At 36.1% G+C, this 13,680-nt stretch overlaps 1 pseudogene; it reads left to right on the top strand.

Annotated features, from left to right (window-relative positions):
* LOC128532954 (alpha-2-macroglobulin-like) overlaps positions 1-13,680 on the top strand; it is a 32,469-nt pseudogene that overhangs the window by 7,309 nt on the left and 11,480 nt on the right.

Raw genomic sequence — 13,680 nt, 5'->3', positions numbered from 1 at the left:
TTCATGCTGAGGTGGCATTATACAACTTAATGTGAAGCACACTGGGTGTGAAGTACTTGACAGAAAGGCTATAGCTATGATAAATAACCATACATTAATTTAATTGTAAACGTTACAAAGACATTTGAGACATACTGTATGCCATCTTATTATAATGACAAACTATGTCTTTCACAGATATTAAATATGCTGCCTGTGACAAGGGTATCAGGTTACCCGTATATGGTCGAAGATGATCAGAACTGCTTGCATGTTAGACCTCGACGGAATGCACGGAGTGACCATGTTTACAATACATTAAAGGTAAAAGATGTTACATGACTGATTACTGGAATGTGTATGTGATTGAATATTAATTACAGTAGACAACATACAGTGCTGTGAAAAAGTATTTTCCCCTTCCTGTTTTTTATTTAATTTTTTTTACATATTTGTCGCACTCAAATGATTTAGATCAGAAAACCGTTTTAACATTACACAAAGATAACCCAAGTAAATACAAAATTGGGCTTTTAAATTTTGTTTTCATTTATTAAGATGTGAAACAGTAATCCACCCCGCTACATCATGAATTATCTAAGATTAACTAGATTTTTTAAAAAGCTGAGTTTAATTTCACGTGCCACATCCAGGCCTGGTTACTGCCAGACCAGTTGAATTAAGTGTGTGTGTGTGTGTGTGTGTGTGTGTAAATTTTATGAGCACCATATAGGGCTTACAGTAAATTCACTCATGCACACACACATAAAACAATTGCAAACACATATATGAAACAGTCACACATACATATATACTACTAAATGCTCAAACAATTACATATGAAATGCAGGCACATACACACAAACTGTCCATGCACACACACCTATGAGATACACGCACATACACACACAAACTCTCTATGCACACAAACACACATAAAGTACATGATACATGTACATCATTCTCAGTGTATGAGAAGTAACAGAAGTCATTTTTGTGTAAAAGGAAGTAATTTCAGTGTAGACTTAATTCTCCCTGATTGGTAGTAGCAGTTAGTAAAAAGCCTGCTGTTGGACAGTTTAGAAGACCGAGTAGGACAGTATAATGATCATCACTGTTCAATCACATGGCGTATTCAGAACTGTCCGAATGATGTCTGAATATTGCAGCAGCAGAAAACGCGGTTGATAATTTGTAAAAAGAAAAATTTAAGCACGGAATCTGTGGGTAATATGTCGGATCTAACAACAGAAGCAATTACAGTGGAACCTTGAATTACGAGCATAATTCATTCCGAAAGCGGGCTCGTATCCCAAAACACTCATAAACCAAATTTAATTTTCCCATAGGAAATAATGGAAACTCTAATTATTCATTTTACAGCCCAAAAAATAAATAAATAAAAAATTATTAACACAAAATATTAAGTAAACATAAAACAAATTAATCTGCACTTTACCTTAAAAAAAAGTAAAAATAAATCCAGACAGATAAGTGTTTCCATTTGTGCGTGCAGACACTGTGTATGTGTGTGAATCTAAAGTAAGCTCCCATCTCCCCCTTCTCGTCTCACGTACACATTTCTTTCACAAAGATGAGGGGTTAAGCACTATTTTTAGTGGGCCTGCCACTTCTGGGAAGGTTCACCACTGTTCCAAGTTTTCTCTATTTGAAGATAATAGCTCTCACCATGGTTCAATAAAGTACCAAAGGCTTAGAAATGGCTTTGTAACTCTTTTCGAACTAATGAGTGTAAATTACTTTGTTTTTTATCTGTTCTTGAATTTCTTTAGATTGCAGCACATTTTTCTTTTTGAGATCTTTTAGTGTGCTTCACTTTGACAGATTCTATTCAAGTGATTTCCTGATTCGACAGGTCTGGCAGTAATCAGGCCTGGATGTGGCAAGTGAAATTTAACTTAGATTTTCAAAAAATGAGGTTAATCACAGTTCAGTCATGATTTAGCAAAGGGGCAATTACTGTTTCACATAGGGCCAGGTAGGTTTGGACAGCTTATTTCCCTTTATAAATGAAATCATTTTAAATCTGCATTTTGTATTTGAGTTATCTTTGTGTAATATTAAAATTTGTTTAATAATCTTGATAATATGCAACAAATATGCAAAAAAATATATATATTTATCTAACCTAGCACAGAGGGAAGCATCATATACATTTTTATTTATTGTATCTAAACTGTAAAATCAGTTGTAATGGTAAAAATGTATTTACAAAATATACCTTTAGATTTGTTTTAATATGGAGAATAATCTACTCAAAATTAAATAATGAAATATTAGCTCAAGATTCAGTCTTTTTTGCTTTGAGTTGAGGGTATTTATATGCAAACCATGTAAACAGTGTATGAATTACATTTGTTATATGTGGTCCCTACTTTTAAAGAGACCAAAAGTAATTGGCTAATCAGCTGTTCCATAACCAAGTAGGTGTTATTCCCTCATTATATATCTAAAAAGTAAGAAGATAAATTTAAGATACAATTTAAGGTATGGCATTTGCATTTGATGTCTCTGGAGTTTCTGTTAACTCCCAATATGAATTCTGGGTTGTCACTGCAAGTAAAGCAGGTAATCATAAGCCAGAAAAAAAGAAACTTATCAAAGCAAAAGCAATACGATTAGGTGTGGCCAAATTATCTGTTTGATTCAATGGAGTCTTTAAATGAAAGAATAATATAAAACAAGCACACTGGTGAAACCAAACCAAAATGAACAAACAATAAACTTAAACTATAACAAGGCATAAGGTGAAACACAGGTGCTCTGGCGAGACACCGGCGCTATGACGGCACATACAAAACATAGGCTCTAGGGTGGAACACAAGCTCTAAGACATTACATACAGGACACAGGACGAATACAGGCTCTAATACCTGTTACACATATTATAAGCCCTATGGCGAAACACAGGCTTATGGACATGACACATAGTACACACAAACTAAGCATGGAGCTGAAACGGGAACAAGACAAGACGGGAGACTCGGAGAAACGAGAGACACGGGGAGACTAGACTAGAGACCGGACTAGAGACATGGCGTGACGACACTAGGGCTAAAGACTAGGGACATGGGGAGACGAGACTAGGGCTAAAGACATGGCAATTAGCTAACTAACATGTCTAACTTACTGTACACTTAGCTACACTTACCAAATAGCTACAACACTAGAGGCTGAGGAACACACACAGAGGTGAGGCTAGGGGACACACACAGAGGTGAGGCTAAGGGACACACACAGAGGTGAGGCTAGGGGACACACACGGAGGCGAGGCTAAGGGACACACACAGAGGCGAGGCTAAGGGACACACAGAGGCGAGGCTAAGGGACACACAGAGGCTAGGCTGCTTACCTATTTTCTAACACACAACACAGCATGACACGACACCGAACCAGCTCCACACACACTAAAACACAACGAACATATAACATTGACCACATTAGAGCTAATCTGACAAACGAATGAACAGAACTAAAATTCAAACATAGATGATAGTACAAAGTAAACAAAAACAAAATAAAACAAAACAAAACAAAACAAAATGCCGAGCTCATGAAAGTGATTACAAACCAACAATGCTCGACCCAGTTTCCCAAACTAATCATCTATTTATAGAGGATTTAATTAACTGCCTCGGATCAGGTGAGCTCCCGCATCACCTGACCGAGGTGCCTTCTGGGAAACTGCAAACAAACAAACAAACAAAAAAAAAAAATACAAACAAAACAGTGACCACTAGTGGAGATCCCTCACAATATTGTGGGACAACATATTCAAAGTGTTGTACCTCTTACCCCATTTACCAAATTTGAAATCTCTAAATAAAAAAAAACTGTAAGAAAACTTTAAATGGCAGGTGAAAAGACAAGGCATTTTTATTAGATTACAACAATCTATGTACTGTAACTATGTACTGTCAAAGATCTAATCCATTATTAAAATCCACTAATTGAGTGGACTTGTAGATTATATCTCATTGGTGGTTTTCAACTGTAGTAGCCCAAGAAAAATTCGGCGCAATTACAATTATGAAATTTTTGGGATTCTTGGGAACGACCTTGCTCCATTAGCACATTAGTGTAAACCATTTGTAAGGAATTTACTGTATTCACATTTGATTATGTTTTTAAATTTGCTAAACAGATAAACTTAGTGGGTAAAGGTACTGTAGTTTCCTCCAACTGAAAATTTTAGCTAAGATTAAGGCATTTTTATTATTCGCAAATTTTGAGAAAGTAATTCATGCTTTTATTTCATCTTGAGTTGACTACTGTAATGCGTTATGTACAGGAATCAGTTGGTCATCTCTCTCTCGCCTACAGCTTGTCCAAAATTCGGCTGCTCAACTTTTAACCGGCACACACAAATGCAACCACATCACTCCAGTATTAAAATCACTTTACTGGCTCCTGGGTTTGCTACAGGATTAATCAAAAAAATTCTTCTTATTCCTTGTTTTCAAATCACTGAATGGTTTTACACCTTTGTACATCTGTGAGCTTTTACAACCGCATACAATATTATAAAATCTCAGATCCTCAGCCCAGTTACTCGTCTTTGTCCCAAGGTCTAGATTAAAGCTCAGAGGTGACAGTGTGTTTTCTGGCACTGTGCCTAAATTATGGAACAGTTTTAATACTATTTAATATTAAAGCGGCACCGACTTTAGAAACTTTTAAATCCTTTTTATTTAATTTTTATTTTTTTTATTTAACTTTTTAGTTATTTTATTGATTAATTATTTGAATGAAATTATTTTAATAACATAATGATTACTGTTTTTATTAATTGTAATTGATTTTATTCATCATGGTTGTTTTATTTATTTATTTTTGTTACATTGTATATCACTTTGGTGATTTGATTTGACTTGACAGTGAGTGAATGATGATGTTTAAATGACCCAACAGGCAGGCAATACAGACAGGAGCATATTTATAGGAAGTGCCTACATTCATATGATTCAAGCATACAAATACAGGCAGGTTATCAATATTTAAGCAATTAATATAAATACCAAAATTGTCTAGAAATCATCCTACAATGGCTAGAAAAGTTTAAATATGAAAAAAAAGGTGAGCCTCCGTTTGGACAAATATTCGTGGATTGTATTTCATTTTAAACTATTTTAATAAGTAATTTACATTTTTGTACTACTTTGATAATGACTTGTTATCACCTGACAGGAAGTGGGGTTAAAGATGGTGACAAATTTGGCTGTTAGATACCCTGACTGTTTGCTATACAAAGGTGTGGAATATCATCGCAGATTTCCATATGGAGGTAGATCCAGGCTGTTGTTCATATCATGATATATTATTTTATATTACAGTAAAATGCATAGTACAATAACTGATAAGTACAGATTATATAAAAGTTCTTCATTTGTCCTGTCCATATCTCTTGCTGTTTGTACTTATTGGTCTAACAAATAAAAACAAACTAAATTAAAATAAGAATGATGATTATTATACTTTTGCTCATTTCCAGTGCAATATATGCGAGGAGATCGTTTACATATTGGAGCAAGTGGAGTGGGATATAGTGGTAGAACATTAGTAGAACCCATTGAGACAGTTCGCAAGTTTTTCCCAGAAACATGGATATGGCAACTGGCTGAAGTGGGGTTAGTCAATCAGCATATTAATTAATTTTGTTATTTTTTCTCTATGCATTTTAATCTATTACATATTAATTTCTTAACCAGTGATTCAAATTAAAAAAATTTAACCTGTAAAAATGTTAACTTTCATTTTGCCATTGACACCAATCTATTAGCAGTTTTAAAAACGTAACTATAATTTATCGAATAGTGTATGTTGTCATTTTATTAATGTGCAACAAAAACTGAGTATAATTTTTTTTTCCAGGGAGTCTGGATCAGCCCAGCTTCCTGTCACTGTTCCTGACACCATCACCACTTGGGAGACAGAGGCTTTCTGTGTGTCCTCTGAAGGTCTGGGACTGGCTCCTCCTGTTCATCTTACTGTATTTCAGCCCTTCTTCCTGGAGCTCTCGTTACCCTACTCCATTATCAGGGGAGAGATTTTTGAGCTCAAGGCTACTGTCTTCAATTATCTTTCCAAATGCATTATGGTATTGTAGGCCTAAGACTGTCTTCACAATTATGGTGTTACCCACTATGCACAGTACATTAATTACCTGTGCCTCATCGACAGGTTAAAGTGACTCCGGCCCCTTCCTCAGACTACACCCTTGAACCCTCTTCTGATGGCGAGTATTCATCCTGCCTGTGTGCAAATGGCAGAAAGACCTTTAAATGGACTTTAATTCCCTCTGTGCTTGGTTAGTCCTACAATTCTTGTTATATCTTTTATTTTATTTTATGACTTCTAATCAAACCTAATTTGATTGTAGATATATTCATATTTTTGTTGGGTAAATCCAAATGTTTTTCAATGTGCAGATATTGATGGAATTCTGAGGAATTCCGTCCTATAACACTGCATGTTCATGGCATATATTGCTGCAGAGATTACTGGGTCAACAAGTAAAGCCTACTATTTTTCTAAGCCTACAAAATATCTACTCCACAAGGTGTCTGCAAAATCAGGAAAAATGATAATATTAATAATGAACAAATATGCTAAGCATCATTCATAAAATCATGATAGAGAACCTCAGAAAATGTTTAGCACATAATGAAAACATGTAAACTATATGATGAAAATAATAAAATACTAAATAAGGTATACATATCTGAGGTATTGCTGTAGTTCCTGACTTCTTATACAGTCTACGATTTCTACCCTGCATGACTTGCACAATAAAATATAGAAACTATGTTTCACAGAAAATAAAAATCACAGTTTACAAATATGCAAACTTGAAGACCAGTGCAGATTTTTTTATAGCAGAAAAGAAGTATCTGTATTTAGTTACTTATTTCTTTTACTGTTTTTTTAATTATTTATTTATTTATTTTTGCATGATTATGTTAGCTGTAATGGATTTTTATTGATTACAATTATCTTCTTTTTTAAACCTGTTTTTACACTACAGGAGTCTTAAATGTGACAGTGAGTGCAGAGGCAGAACAATCCGAGACTGTGTGTGACAATGAGATTGTGAGTGTTCCAGAGAGGGGCCGCATTGACACGGTTACACGAAGCTTGATTGTACAGGTAGGTTAACTGAAACTGAGCGTAACCTTAATATGTAACCCTGTTCTTTATTAAGCTGTGATCTAATAATCATTTTTTTTTCCTTAGGCTGAAGGAACTGAGAAAACAAAGAGCCAGAGCTGGTTATTATGTCCACAGGGTTAAGTTCGCAAATATTTTTGAATTTTGGAAGTGTGCTTAGTTTAGGACTAATGCACATAGTGATTTCTACTCCTTTCATTTCTCTCAGGCAAAAGTGTCTCTGAGGACTTGGAGCTGTCTCTTCCTGAGGATGTAGTAAAAGGGTCAGCACGTGCTTCTGTTTCAGTACTTGGTAAGACTTAAAACGTTAGAATAAATAGAAGAGCTTGACAACTACAAAGTAAGATTTTACAATAGTATATAATTCAAGTAAGAAATACTATTTGTGAAAATGAAACAAAAGAAAGCTATTAATTATAACAGCATTCTTGTTTTATACTAATAAATACAAGTAACACAACAATCTTGAATAACAACTCTGACTAAGTATTATAAATAAAAACAAATGTGCTATTAATTTTAGTCTGTACTAAAAGTCACTAACTCTTTTTTTACACCTTTTTTACACTGAATTCAACATTAATTATTTGTATGAGATAAACATACATACACTTTTTCCAAAAATATGTTTTCCTCCGCTACACTTTCAAATTACATGTATGGGATAAATAGAGGTGTTGGCGACAACTCAACCACAATATAGGGGAACAATACAATACAGTACTGTATACCAAATACAATAACAAGGCAAAGCATTGCTGAAGTAGGGTGAACAGTGACCAAGTCATAGGAAATATGGGAAGCAGCTCTTCATTGGTTTTTGAGTATACCACCAAATTAATCGCAAGATTGTGGTATGCCTGTTAGTAATGTATATTTCACCTCCACCCACAAGTTGAGGTATGTGAACTTTAATGTATATTTAAGTTAAGACCTTATTCACACATTCAAAAGTGGTATTCACACTTGGCCACTCCACAAGCACAATTTTTTCTAGATAGTTTTAGTATTTTCATGCATCTTCCTGGCTTGATCTTCTTTTGTAACCCTACAGTTATTCAATTAATGAAACCAATCGGCTAGACTAACATTTTTTTGTTAGCCAGCCATTTTTAAGCAGGATGAAATGTGCCAATGGTAAAATCTATTTCCAACAGATAATACCAAACTTTTTCTATTGCCCTTTAGATAGAAAGACTTTTATTTATTTTTTTTAATTGTGGCATTTATTTTCATTGGGAAGCTTATGTCTAATTTACATTATAATTACATGCCATGGGCAAAATGTTCAGACAGTTGTTTATTCCTGAGATGAGGTGAAACGAGAGACAACTTAAAACAAAATATAGCAGAGTTTGTGTATATAATAAGTAAAATGTACCGACATATCACTTGGTTTCATAATTGAACTATGTTAATTTTTTCTATAATAATAAAATCTTAAATACATTTTTTATTTAAATACAACACATTTGACATTAAAGTGCAATTTATAACTCGCAGATTATGAACGCTTGAATTGCACTACAAGTGATGATGTGATAAAGATTTACCATGAAATATTTAATCATATGTAGAATGGTTTTATGCAGAAAAAACATGACCTTAGTTCGGTTTTCACAGACTGAGTCACCATTATGTTCCAATAAATCAGGAAATTAGCTGACTACCTGAATGTAAAAAAATGACCAGGTAATACCACCTATGCATTTTCCTTCCCAGATGCCACAAACATATTCCAGGACAACCATAGCAAGATTAATTAGGCTCAAATTATGAGAGTGGTTCTAGGGCATGGAAAAAAATTTTCACACCTGACCTGACAATCACAATCCTGACCGAAACCCCACTGAAAGTCTTTGGGATGTGCTGGAGAAGACTTTAAGTAGTACAGTTTAAATATGTCACTTTAAATATGTTAAATATTTATACTAGTCACTTTAAATATGTTACTTCAAGTATTTTTGCACACCCCCTGGACATTCTGTTACCGGATGCACAGTCACTTTAGACACTTTAAACACTTTAAATCCGTGACATTTCTATTTATACTCAATTTATTACTGTACAGTTATGTTGTTATTTTATTTTTAATTCTATATTTTATTTATTCTTTCTTAGTTAAATTTACCTTCTGTTTTCCTTTTCATATTTATTTTTCTATTTCATAGTCTTTTATTTTATGGGCACGGGCAGTTGTCTAAAGCATTTCACTGCATATCGTACTGTGTATGACTGTGTATGTGACAAATAAAATTTGAATTTGGATTTGAATTTACAGTTGTATTGCCAAATGATTGTGGACCATTTTGTTTATATGATCAAAAATATTCAAAATTGATTTTATCATGCCAGAGGTCAGCGCAACAGGTTTACAAGACCAGGGTTTTCATAAATAATTCTTAACAATCTGATCTGTGATTATTTAGGCATAAATAAACACACAATATCAAAATATTAAGATATTCATGAAACCAAGGTAACAATCTTAGTTCAATAAACCGTAGCAAATAAATGTAGCAAAAACAACTCATTTTCTTTACTTCTATAGCATAAAAATTCAATATTAAATGCATTTTAGCACATCTAGTAAGTATACTATTGAGCTATCTCAGTGGAAAGGCTAACCCTTTACTTTGCATTGAACTCAAATCTATACATTACTAGTATGAATAAGCACTAGTGAAATATAGCTTATATATTTAAAACAAATGTTGATTTTGTCAGTTTAATTTTTTCTAAATATAAATGATATTAATTTGTTCTTTTGTAGGAGACATTCTTGGCCGTGCATTAAAAAATCTGGATGGTCTGCTTAGGATGCCATATGGTTGTGGAGAACAAAACATTGCCCTCCTTGCCCCCAACATCTACATTCTTCAGTATCTAGAAAACACTGAGCAGCTCACCACAGCTATCCGTGAGAGGGCTACTGGTTTCCTTGAAAGCGGTCAGAGACCTTTCTTTTACTTTTAAATCTTTTCAGTTATTAGTAATGATAAATTAACATCTCTCAAACTAACCAGAATAAAACCATTTGTCTTTACACAGGATATCAAAGGCAACTTAACTATAAACATTTAAATGGTGCATATAGCACATTTGGCAGGGGAGTAGAGAACACATGGTAAAAAATTCTGAAAGCAAACCACTTTTCTGGCAATTTCTATTTATTGTTTATAATTCTAGAATGCAATAATATACATACACTCTATATATTACAAACAAATCTCCATCACCAGGTTAACTGCTTTTGTCTTGAGGACTTTTGGCAAAGCACAACGATACATCTTTATAGATCCAGAAATCATCAGCAGTGCGAAGAAATGGCTCATAAATATGCAGAGAGAAGATGGCTGTTTTATAACACAAGGGAGCTTGTTCAATAATAGGATGAAGGTACCCATGTTACTTGAGCAGTCCATACTACAAAGCATTTCTAAATAAATTTATTGAATTTCAGTTTTATCTATATATCAAACATATTCAAATGTATTATAGGGTGGTGTAAATGATGATGTTACTATTACTGCCTACATCATAGCATCATTCCTTGAAATTGGTAATACAGTGCAGGTAAGATTATAATACAACTACAATTTAGTATTTAGTACAAAATAGTATTTCCACTGCATTCAAAAATCACAATGACAATAGTTTGTTCCAACCAACCAAGAGACTAATACTGAATTAATAAAGTAAAATTGTTGATCAAGTAAACATTCACAGCAAATTTTTTAGCATAATTTACATTTTAATTCCAGGATCCTGTTGTAAATAAAGGACTTATGTGCCTGAAGTCTTCTTTTGGTAACCTGACAAACACCTATGCCACTGCACTGTTGGCCTACACTTTCAGTCTTGCTGGAGAAAATGAAGCTCGGCAGCATCTCCTAAAAGTGTTGGACACAATCGCCATTTCAGGAGGTACTAAATTATTAGAAGGATTGTACATTTATTTTCATAACAAACTACATTTCTACAAGTAAATAGATCTGCAGAATCCTACTGCAGTTTTTCATGGTACTTCTGTGATCTCTATAAGCCCCAGGTGAGCAATCTGTTACCTTTATTACAGTTTTTTCTGATTGCTTAAGCACATTTTTTGTAACTATTGGCTATTTTTGCAAAACTCTACACACAAATAAGAAAACCTTTCACCCAATTATCAAAACACTGTAGTTCTCTTGCAAAAGCGAACACAGCTAGATTAACTCTTCACACCTTCGTATCAAACAGTACACACAAGCCATCATCTACAGTACTAAGCACACAATGCGCCAACTGCACACTGATGGTATGAATACAAAACACATCTGGCTTTTGCTTTCCCTGTGTACAGATGTCAATTTGAGGTCATACTTTTGTCATAGTGTCATGTAAACATACAAGGATCCAAACTTTAAGTATTGGTGTTTATTCACACTCATCAAAACCAAGACAAAGTCAGAACACAAAATAGTAATTTCACAAAAAAAAAGGGAAAAAAAAAAAGCCAATCAGCCTACATCATGTCGTCTTTCAAAATTTCGCCACATCGCATGCTATATCTTCCAGTCCAAGGCACCGGGGAAAATATCTCCTTGAATGCTGTATCCAGGCCCGACATGATGCCTGGTCAATATCTTCACATGCCTCCTCCATTGACTGTAAAAGGGCTACCTGTTGATGAGGATGACAGTCGTACACTGGCAGAGAAGAACTCCTCGATGGGATTTAAGAATGTAGAGTATGAAGGGAGGTTGAGTGCCATGAAGGATGGGTGGTCTGTAAACCAGTTGCGGACCAAAGCAGCCCTATGGAAACTAACATCATCCCATATGATGACATATTGGGTATGCTCTGGTCTTTGAACAGTGAGCATGTCATGTAAGATGTCCAGGAATGCAATAATGTGTGCAGTGTTGTATGGGCCTATGGTTGCATGATGGTGAACAACACCATTTTGGCTTATAGCTGCACACATGGTTATGTTACCACCACATTGTCCTGGGACATAGATGATCTCACGGTGTCCAATAATGTTTCTGCCACGTCTCCTGGTTTTACTGAGGTTAAAACTAGCCTCATCTACAAAAAGTAGCTCATGTCCGATGGCATCTGCTTCTAGTTCCATCACTCTCTGGACAAGACAAAATAAATGCAACACATCAGACCCATGCACAGCACTACAGTATGCACTTCCAAATTTAGAACCATTGACACTATAGCTTACCCGCACATAGTTGTATTGCAGTTGCTTTACACGTTCTGTGTAAATTTGCTTCATTTTTATTCTGTGGCGCACAAGTACACGACTTAGTGCAGGAATGCTTGCACTTTTATCAGGACATCACCTGCCTCACCAGGGGCGAAAGGACACTGGACCACTGTTACACTTCGGTCAAGGACGGCTACAAGGCACAATCTCGTCCGCCGTTTGGTAAATCCGACCACGCCGCCATCTTCCTCATGCCAAAATACAAACAAAGGCTGAAACAGAAAGTTCCGGTTCAAAGGGAGGTCACGCGCTGGACGGACCAATCGGTGGCCGAGTTACAGGACGCACTTGATGACGCAGACTGGGACATGTTCAGAAACAGCTCCGATGATGACGTCAGCGTATTTATGGAAGCGGTTGTGGGATTCATCGGGAAACTAGCGGATGATACCATGGAGAAAAAGACTATTTCCCAACCAGAAGCTGTGGGTGGATAAAACCATCCGCGGCGCTCTGAGATCTCGCACCGCTGCCCACAACACAGGACTTGCGTCGGGGGACATGGAACCATACAAGGCTGCGTCATACAACATCCGGAAGGAGGTAAAAGAGGCGAAGCAGAGCTACGGGAGGAAACTAGAGTCACAACTTCAACAGAGTGTGAATCCCTGTGGCAGGGATTAAGGACAATAACGGATTATAAAGCACCAACAACCGGTATGACGAACGCGGACGCGACTCTGGCAGACGAGCTGAGCACCTTCTATGCTCGCTTCGAGGCTGCAGCTAAAGACGCTAGCAATGCTAATGCTAGCGGCGCTAACGGCTGCAGACAGGAAGACACTGCCAGCACCGGAAGCGCGTTTATCATCACCGAGCACGACGTGAGGAGAGCCTTCAAGAGAGTGAACACCAGGAAAGCAGCAGGACCAGACGGCATCTCAGGTCGTATTCTCAGAGCCTGCGCAGACCAGCTAGCACCTGTGTTCACTGAGATATTCAACCTCTCTTTATCTCAGTCGGTGATCCCCACATGCTTCAAAGAGTCCATCATTGTTCCTGTCCCAAAGAAACCTCAACCTGCTTCTCTTAATGATTATCGCCCTGTAGCCCCTACCTCAGTAGTGATGAAGTGCTTTGAACGCCTGGTCAGAGACTTCATCATTTCTTAACTACCGGACACACTCGACCCACTACAGTTTGCATACCGCCCAAACCGTTCTACTGATGATGCCATCTCTCACCTCCTCCACACATCACTCAGTCACCTGGACACTAGGAAAGGGAATTATGTTAAAATGCTCTTCATCGAC

Source organism: Clarias gariepinus, chromosome 11 (genome assembly GCF_024256425.1).
Source record: "Clarias gariepinus isolate MV-2021 ecotype Netherlands chromosome 11, CGAR_prim_01v2, whole genome shotgun sequence".
Taxonomy (NCBI): Eukaryota; Metazoa; Chordata; class Actinopteri; order Siluriformes; family Clariidae; genus Clarias; species Clarias gariepinus.
The sequence above is the reverse complement of the archived record's forward strand: the minus strand, read 5'-3'. Positions and strand labels throughout refer to the sequence as shown.